This window comes from Centruroides sculpturatus, unplaced genomic scaffold (genome assembly GCF_000671375.1).
Source record: "Centruroides sculpturatus isolate CEXI.00-Female unplaced genomic scaffold, Cexi_2.0 scaffold69, whole genome shotgun sequence".
In the NCBI taxonomy this organism is placed as follows: Eukaryota; Metazoa; Arthropoda; class Arachnida; order Scorpiones; family Buthidae; genus Centruroides; species Centruroides sculpturatus.
In genome coordinates, this window is record NW_019384304.1 from 1,219,319 (window position 1) to 1,230,012 (window position 10,694).

At 27.2% G+C, this 10,694-nt stretch overlaps 1 protein-coding gene across 4 annotated transcripts in view; it reads right to left on the reverse strand.

The window, feature by feature from the left end:
• LOC111618359 (leucine-rich repeat-containing protein 24-like) overlaps positions 1–10,694 on the reverse strand; it is a 42,753-nt gene that overhangs the window by 19,204 nt on the left and 12,855 nt on the right. The window contains exon 1 of one of the 4 annotated variants that reach the window (XM_023359891.1): positions 10,212–10,405. The exons of 2 other annotated variants lie outside the window; for them this stretch is intronic. The gene's annotated coding sequence lies outside the window, so the exon portion shown is untranslated. Of the gene's footprint in view, positions 1–270; positions 514–10,211; positions 10,406–10,694 lie in introns of those variants that run through there. One more of the 4 variants, XM_023359871.1, reaches the window with a different exon arrangement.

Below are 10,694 nucleotides of genomic sequence, written 5' to 3' on the forward strand. Positions count from 1 at the left end.
ATTTTAATCTACATTAAAGTCAAATCGAACGGTTATAATTATAAAGTATAAATGTATTATTATTGTAAATTAAGCGCCAAGTAACAATTACGAAGCATAATATTATTAATTACTAATTATAATTCTCTATAATTACACTAAAATATTCTCTGTGGATAGGTGTAAAAACATTATACACAGTTTAGTACTGGCTTCACACCTATCGATTTTCCATATAATTTTATCTACAATATTAATATTTAGTAAAGTTAATGTTACTTCAAGACTTACCCCATTAAGTATACGAATTGGGTTTAGAAAAGAAACGATTATTACGTGCGACTGTTGCACATAGAAAGGCAAAAAAAAAAAATGATAACGAACGTCGTCTAGCAACGTCAATATTCAAATATTAGGTTATCGTACGTATAAGATAGACAGAGAGGCATGTTTGTACACTCCCAATCCGGTCTTACCCAGTCATATAATGACTAACGTGTTTGACTTTTGTTTTTTTTTTTTCATTTTGCAATGGGGTGATTACCTTTTCTGAATAGTAATCACCAAAATAAAAAAATAAAAAAAAGTTAAATATAAAAAGTAATCATGCGAAAGCTCCGTTCTTATATGCATATACATGTACTGTACAGTACACACAAACTACACACACACACACAATAAAATTCAGCAATAATAATCACTTAATAAATTATTTATAAAATTTAAAAGGTATAATATATATATATTTTTTTTAAAATAAAGTAATAAAAAATTTATAATTTAATTTTTTAAGTTATTCTTAAACGACGATTTGAATAATTTATAAAGGGGAGTAAGCCAGGTTATTTCTTGTGTTACTGTAGTAACATTTCATTATATAATGTATAGTTTAGTAATTGATGTTTAACTAAGGTTTAGGACGAATGAATGAGGCACACGGGATTCGAAATTACGCGACAATTAGGCAACAGAATGTTAAAGAGAGCTAACAATTCAAATTAGTCGAAATTTTAGAATCTTATAATGTGATTTCTGTAGTAGAAAACACAAGAATATACCCTTTAATCTAACTAAAAAGCTTTCATATAAAAGAAAAAAGAAAAAGAAACTTTTATTCTTTTAAAGTATTGTCGATAGTTTCCTTTGGAAACAGGTGCCCATCTTTTTCTATTTGTTGATGCTATTTCGACCTTTACAGTATAAGACCTATTGCCATTTTACGGTCCTGTTCAATGCATCAGATATATGTGCCTGGGGCTGTGTGTAATTTTTAGCTGAAGCCACTTTTTTACAACTTTTATGTATGCTTTCTGAATGTTGTAAAAGTAGAGAATTGTAGTTATTTCCACTTCTGCTTTATATTACACGTCGACAATGAAATAGCAATTTAGCAATCTTTACGTGTATACAATGCGAATTACCAAGCAGTTTAAAACGATAAAAAAGTATAAAAGTTTTCTGGTTAAAATAAAAAAAAATAATCAATAAAATTTATCAAGGATTTATCTCTCTTACTCCCTCTCCAATTTATCTCGTATGAAGTTTTTGATATCGGTTTTTTTTAATATATGAATTTTAAAAAAATCTTTAAAAATTTATATAAATTCATTCTGTAGTTTGTTATATTTATCGTTTAGTTATATAAATATTTTTGGCTTAGAAATATAGTTTAGTTGCCAAGTTAATTAGAGAAAAGCAAACAGGCAAGTGCTTTCGATGCAGCACAATCAGCATGTTGACTAAGCTTTATTCGATATAACAGAATCCTTTGCTATTCTTTGGTGGATAAATAAGTAATTTCCTTATTGGAATTTTTTTATTTCGATTTTTTCAGTAAGGTAGACTCATTAAACTTCTTACTTTTCGAGGAAAAATACGTGAACAAGTAAAGTTCTTATTTGTTGAGGAACGAATAATAAAAAATTTGGAAAAATCATACTTTTTTTTATTGAGGAAAAACATATAAACAAGTAAACATTTGAAGAAATTATGCTATTTTACATTTTCATAACCTACCTTCAAAATAATAAAATATATTTAATTTATATCCAATATTTATCGTTCTAATTCATAACTCAAATTTATAATTTTCTAATAAAATAAAACAAACCCTTAAAATTTAAGAACAACAGCAATTATTACACTTTTACTTTAACAAATAAATTATACATCCTATAAAATTACACCAATTATCACTATTAAAATATGTTAATTTAATAACTATATTAAAACCTGTTCAGAACGGACACCTGCCTAAACGGACCTATATATTCGGTACGATGCAATTCCGATTTACACAGGTTTTACTGTAAGTTATATAATCTAAAAAGTAAATTTTAGGTAAAAGTTATTTTAAAAAAATGAAGGTAAAAATCGATTTATTCACCATAAAAAATCGATTAAATTTTAAATAAGATATTGACAGGAACGTTGAAGGAATTAGTTATAACAGTTGAGAGATTAAAGTTGAGAGATTGATTTCATGGAGTTTTAGAAAAGATATATAGTATATATCATGTTTCCCATCTTTTTATAGTTGACAACCTCCTTTCAAGGTATTGGAATATCGTGACATTTTACAGGAATAAGATTTTTCGATCGGTTGAGGTGGAAATCGTCGGTTGAAAACAAGTTGTAAACAAAGAATTGCCATCAAAATTCCCTAATTATTTTACATAATTCGCTATTCAGTGACATCATTAGTAGATTTATTCGTCAATAGAATATATCGGTATCGAGATATAAAAGATTTTAGGCATGATCCTGCATAGTTAATTAAGTTAGTTTATATACTAATTAACAGAAAAATCATTTATAAGTTATATATATATATATTTATATTAAAAAATATATTTAAAAATTTACTTAGGAAGAGGGAAAAAGATGAAAATAAAATAAAAGAAATCAGAATTATACAGTAAAGAAAGACTTCTTTCTCATTCAATCCGTGTATCCTTTTCTATGAAGAAGTCAATGGAAATTCTATTTACATTGAAACAACATATTTACAAAGAGAGCTCACTGCAGACATCAATGAACATAAGCAGTAAAAACAGAGAATAAAGTCGGAATTTTGCATTCTCTTTCAATCTTATATTGCTTTAGTCATTGATTTAGATGGACCGACTGATGGAATTCCATCCATTTATGTCTACTACAAACATACACTATGTATGGATATTTCTGCTGTCTCTTTATCTCTTCACCACTTACGATTCCCTTTTCGGCATAAAGAATTCCAGATTATAATATTAAACTATTTTGAGTGGCAGATAGACGTTTCTTCTTCCAAAAAAAAAAAACGTATATATATATGCATTTATTTTTTCTCCTTTAAACCGTTTCTGAGAGGATAGAGATTTTTGCCATTCTTTTTTCTCTGAATAATTAAGCATTCTTTCAGTTTTTTTTTAAACAAAAGTTTTGTTCGTCTACAATAAAAAGTAACGTTAACAAATAAACTCAATTAAATATCCCACGTGTAACTCACTTCTTTCCGTTTTTTCTTAATGTTAATTATCTAAATTAACGATATTTAATGATGATAAACACTTTTGAATTATTAAAATTTTAAATTAATGCCTTGTAATTTAAACATTTTAAAAAATGTGTTTTGTCTTGTTATTTTTAAAATTATTATTATATATATTTTTTTTCATTGTATAATTTCAGAATTTATTAATATTTTAAATAATTTTTTGAATATTTTATAGGATTTTATCAGTTAAAGAATTTACAGAAGTATCACAACAGTATTTTTTGTTTAAATATCGTTTTTTTATGTTTAAAAAATTATATATATATATATAATTTTCTAATTATTCCTTCTTATACTGTACAGTATATTTATTTAAATTAAAATTGCCAAATAAAAATATTTTTAATTACAAATATGCAGATTATATAATTGTAAAAATTACAATAATTTAATAATAAACCGTTGAAAAAAAATTTCAAAACATGTATAATCCAATTAACGACGATATAAATCGAATTTAAAATTTTCAGTAACGTAATTGGAGAATTGAATGTCACTAGTTTTCTCAAACCACGCCTACAGCCAATCACAATACAGAAAATTACAGATAATTAAATCCGATATTTTTTTTTATATTTCCAAGACAATAAATGTTAAAATTAAATATAAATGGTATTTTTTTCCATTCTTTCGCCATTATTTATGACAAAACTTTGAAAAAAATTTTTTTTTCTTTAATATTAATGACTCATATAAAATTATCAATAATTTAAACAATTTTTTTATCATTTTTTAATGAAAGAAAATTTTAGATTAACGTGTAAAATTTATTAAAATTTTTTTTAACGTTTAAAATTTAAAGAAAAACTATTCGACAAATTGTAAAATTCTAGATGTTCCATGTTAATTCTTCCTGAAAAATTAACAAACATCACACCTCATAAAGTAAAGTAACGAGTTTCTACGCGATAAGCAACCATAATGAACCATAAAAATATATCAATAAATCTGTCAAATGAATCAAAACATGCTAAATTAAATTAAAATACTTTACAGAGAGGAAAAAAATTAATAATTTTAATATTAAGAAGAAAATCAAAAGAAAAGGAGTCGAGTCGAATATATTTTATATAAAACATGAAGAAATTCGTATATGAACCGATTATTTATACGCTTTATGGTAACTCTACAAGTATATGTTGCTGTTTATCTGTTAATTCTCACAATTGTTTGATAAACGAGATTTCCGTTTGTATGTCACAGACATCTGAATTGATGGTGAAGTTAGTTCTGTTTGTATTGTAAACATTAATAGACAACAATATGCCTGATAGTAATTAAGAATATATTTGCTCATCCCGGTGTTATTGCTGTATTTAAAATATTTATTTTACTTCGTTTTTAACGTTAAAATAAATCCAAATCTAAATTTAGACGAGTCAATAGTTTAATTTTTTTTAAAGTAATTTCAATTATTTTAATTTATGTTATTTCAATTTAACAAACTAAATTAAAAATATTTAAGTACTAATTAACATAAACGTATAATTTTATAATATTAATATAATATTTTTGAAGGAAAATTTATAAAATATTTTATTTTTATAACATTACTAACGAAGATTAATAATAAAATGTTATATTTTAATTCTAATTAATGTTTTTGTTTAGGGCTTACAATTTTTATGAATAAAAATGAGTAAAATTTATTACTCAGAGCAACATGTTATTAAATACAAGCATAAAAATAATTACAAAACTACTTTTTAATCTTAATTCTTGTTCACTTTTTCCTCCCTTCGTAATCCATTTAAATCATAATTAAGAGATGAAGTATAGGTAAAATATGCGGACGAACAAGAAAACTGCTGTCATATTTTGGTTAATAATGATTAAATGGCCAACAATATATTAACATCAAGCATAAAACGATTTACTATCGGACTTCTGTAAGAAAACAATTGGCTAAGACGACAGGTAAGCCTTCGTGTCAAACCAGTAGAGACCAATTTATCAAAATGGAGGGATTCAATGCGTGCCAAAGTTTTGTGTTTCCAACAGATCGTTCATTTACCTAGGGAGAAATATTTCAGTTTCAGAATACATCGCTTTGTGTCACGCCCATAAGAGAAAAGAAGTTAAAAATACACTTTTGCCTTCTACTGTTTCGACCCTTATCATCACTTACTGAACTCACTCTTAAAATCCATTTCATTTAAAACTTAGGAATTTTTCATCCAAAAAAACTTTCTATTTTTCATAGCTAGATTTTGTGCTTGATCTATCCTTTCTCTTTTTATTTAAAGATGACATCTTACTCTTAAATATTCGTTTTCGCAATTTCTCTAAGGATCAAACTGTTTGATGGATGAACGTCATACTGTTGTATGTGTCAAGTATAACACTGACAAAAGATCTTTACAGTAGACAAAACAGGATACCGTATAGGCCTGTATCATTATATATTCTTGGAATTTGCCTTTCGATTCTTTGTAAAACAAGTTTGCTTGGATCAGAGATGTGTTACTGCTAGATACGCAGGTAAAAAGTGTAAACTATGAATTTTAAAATCCTAAACGGCATTTAAATTCGACTTTTAAATTTTCTATTCCGATAAAATATATTCCTGTCCCGAAGCTTATGGTGTTAAGAAACTAACATTTTGATGTTCAGTCGTTACTTTCTAGTATAAGTTTAAAAATTGATGCATAAAAAATATGATTTTAAATAAATTATTAATGATAGGCTACACTTTCTCATTGTTCTGGAAGATTATTAATCTGCATAAAAGCATACTATCAAACTTACATGGCTATGATATGTAATAAAAAATATAGAAAAATTCTACTTTATATTCAAAAATTTTCCAGCTGAAACAATTTCGTTATAAACTAATATACATCAGTAATAATAGCAACACACATATTTAATGTGTAGGAAAACTACATTAAATAAATAAAATAATATCGAAAGATAGAAGACAAACAAAATTAGATAAACAAACTTTCTTTAAGATAAGTCGTTCTCTGCATTATATTTTTAGATACACTGTATGAAAGGTTTTTAACGATAATTGGCTGCGGTATTAAAAGTGGGTGGAGTAGATGTACGCCTACTCCTGTCAATTTTATTTTCTCGACCAATCTTCGTTAAAACAACTATATCTCGGTCAATTTTTCTTAGATTCTATTACGCTTGATATCTTATGAAAATTACAGAGGACGACGTAATTACATTTATAAAAACTTTCTATTTAATTTTGTTTTCCTTCTTTCGTCTTTGAAGATATGTTTGCTTATGGTTCAACAGTAAAAAAAAAAAATATTTAAAAACTTCTAGTCTGTTTTTATAAAGATTTATACTTACTTTAATGAAACTGTTCTATCGCATTTTAAAAAAAATATATATTATATATAAAATTCAAATTATACGAATAATTATTAACTCTCCTGTACAAAATCTCAATTGTTGTTCAATTTAAATAAGATAATCTTATTAGTCTTTTAATTGAAAATTAGGGAAAAAAACAGAGAGCTAAACAATTAAACTTGTATATACTTTACGGAATTGATTTCTCATCAAATCCTTACATACAAAACGAATAATTTAATATCATTTGAAGTGAGGAGAATAAAATATATATAAATAAATACGTTTAAGAAAAACAAAGAAAATTCATTAAAAATTGAAAAAAAACACTGTTATAAATATGTTGTCCTTACCAAACGTTGCAACATCGATTATCATTATCCAAAAGTGCTGGTTAAAATCAGTAGATGGCGAATTGCCAGTCGAGGAGACGAGTAAGAGATTTAAATATTAAAAAAAAAAGTGGGGAGAGAAAACTGTAACAAAAATCAGAGAAAGAAAGAAAAAAGGAAATAATAATAATAATAATAAAAGTAAAAACTAGAAAGATCCAGTGAAGTTGTCCTCGACTTACCACAATTTAACCGAACCAATTTATGGTCAGCAGAAAGCAAAAGAGATTTGTTTGAATACAACTGTATAATTTATAGATTATGTGAAGCGCTAAACTGCTGCAAATTTCATTTCGTTCGATAAAAGCGATTCACGATAATTTTATAAATTACAAACCAGAAGGAAAATTTTAATTAGGAAAAATATAAACTGACATAATTACATTTATAAAGAAGGCAGTTTATGTATAATTATAGAAGAAAAATACATACACTTTATGAACAGATATAAAGGATATTCGCTTTTTTTTGTTTTTTTTTGTAATAATTATTGTAATATGAGACATTTCTTGTTTATGATTTTTAAACGTTAAGGTTAACTTAATTGTATGATATTAAAGAGAATACGATTAAAGATAACTAAAATTAATTTTTTTCTTTTATCTTATTAAGAAGGGGATTGTTTATAAGCTATTATAAATCAACATTAAAGGGGAAAAAATGAATGAACCTGTGTTTAAACCAATTAAACGATATTATAATTATAATTATCTCTAACAAATAATCATAAACAATGAGCAATTGATCAATTTTTTACTAATTGATCAAGTTTTGCTTATGTTCTTTAATTTTGTTAAAGTTATTTAATAAATTTTGCTACAAATATCTGCAAAGATTTAAAAAAATAATAATACAAAAAATAAGATTAAACTCGTGAAAAGCTTAAATGTTAATCTGATTAACTTGATCATATTACGTTAATTGTTTACAAAAACGCCCACAAAGAGAGAAAAAATTAATAATTAATTTTATCTCAACCAATTAGATTCGGGTTTAAATTCAAACTAACCAATCGCCTTTAAAATTGCTTTAAATGATTAATAACAGAATAATCCGAATAATTTTCGTTGTAGCTAGACTCCAGAGTAATATTTTAGCAAATTAATATTGATTCGACTCCATAAACATTCCCCGAAAAAATAATAATTCAACACGTTCGTTTGCTATTAGGATTCATTAAGTACTCATACATTTTTGATGATCAATTAAATTCAAATTTTGAATTTTTCGTTAATTTTTCGAGAATCGAGTCAAACCGGGTGCTGTCAAAAATGGGATGAGAGAGAGAGAGAGAGAGAGAGAGAGAGAAGAGGACAGATGGTATCATATTTCAACACAGACTATGACTTAGTTTCTCATTAGCCTCCGATCGTTTGTTACCCGAGGGTAAATGTCCACGATAGACAGGAAGACTTCCTCTCCTGCAGAGTAGCGATTAATGTTCACAGCTCAGGCAACACAATGCTTCATATTTCATTGAGAATTACTGCTGGTTCCAGATTGATGCCAGCAAAGTTACTACGTAGTCGATATCTTACAGTTTCTATCCCTTTTCTCTCTCTTGACATCACCTATATTTAGTTTCCAGGACTCGAGTTATGTCCTGCACCATAGGTAATGAGTTAGTAAATTTTGCATGGGCAAACTCACCCTATATAATTGATGAAGGTTTACTTGATAGGCTCCACTCATTAGTCATGTTGCATATTACGGGATTAGAATATTGATGCCTACTATATAATTGGGTTTTTACCAAAATTAATAAATTATGAAATTATGGTAAAGTATTTTATAGTTATTAATAATTATAAGTGTATCAAAAGAGCAGAAAACTTTATCATTTTCTCGATTGGTGCTAATGAATGAATATGAGAAAAATTAGGATTTCGGGAGCTTAAAATTGTAGTAATTTTTTCTGGAATCTTCAGTAAACACTAGAATCATGGTTTGGAAAGAGGAAAAGATAATAAAATAAAGCGTAGGTAGAAGTTAAAGAAAGAAAAACCATGCCTTTAAATTTTCACGACTCATGCAACGTGGATATACCCTGTGAGAATGGCTGCACTATACTCGTTTTTTAAATAAAACACGCTTTTAGTGCTTCCTAAAATTCGGTTGTTTGCGATACTTTATTCAAAAGATTGGAATCGATATCTATTGAAATCACACAATGAAGCGGTTTTAATGTCGTGTTCAACTCACATTTTACTAGTTTTATACGAGAGATGAACGATTTTTATACTCCCACTTACAATTATTGACAAGAAAACAGGTGGAGAGAGGAGGGGGAAAATCGTCACGCATGTCATCAACTTTGATAATTATACGCAACCCTACACGAATATAGAAAAATGATCCGGGTATCATTGGACTTCTTTCTCATTAGTCTAATAGCAAAATTTAACATTAAAGAATCCTTATAAATTACGAGAAAGGTTGCCGAAGTAACACGAGTATGTTTTGAAGCGTTGGTATAAGTCAGGTGTCACGTGCAATCGCCGTAAAATCAAGCGATGTTTACTGTTCCGTACCGTATCGTACCAAGCTAGATTTACAGTCAGACGGGCGACATGACACGATCGATGAGACAGTCGGTGTCAGATTGCTCGGTTTCCCCATCCCTACTCCAAGAATGGTAAAACACACTGTTATTACCAACAGGTAATGTTACAGGTCCTACCAGTATAGATTACAACAGTACTCCAGCTGACGACAAGGCTATTGTAAGAAATGAAAACAAGTTTTGTGTGAAAAATGAAAAAAAAAGGTCAGAAAAGATTGAAAATACTGAGTTATTATAAGAACACGAAAAGAACACCTTAGTTCCAATTACAGCTAAACTTGTAGAAGAAGTACTATATACATACTGTATATTATACATGGAATATATAATAGAGTAAAAATTCTATAGTTGGGTTGGTGAACTACAAAAAAATAGAAAAAAAATAACATTTAAGCTTTATCTGACAAGTAGATCTATGCAAATATCTCACCTGCTAGTTCTTTGACAAGTATTATTTGTAGAAAATCAATATTCCCACAGCAATGAGACGTTACAGTTGGATCTTTGTGTTCGTTCATAGAATGGCGAGAAAACTGCTGACGTGAGTTTCGTACATATTGGCCACTCATCATTTACCGTCAGCATTGCTATCTGTCACTCTTTACGGTAACCAAAAAGTTTTGTAAAAGTTTTTATATATATATATATATATATATATTTTTTTTTTTTTCATTTCCAATCTAATAGTTTGAAGTTAATCGAATTTGAATAATTATAAGTAATACACAAAACCCTGGGTCTTGCTATTACTGAAGTTTAAAACCTTTTCATTACTCGCGATTTTAATTAATTAATTCTATTTGTATTATTAATCAAAATAACTAACTAAAATTGTATGTGGCACATCTGAAATTTTGTAGAAATTTCATATATTTTAAAATAGCAAAAGACTTAATTTTGAGGGTAGAGATGG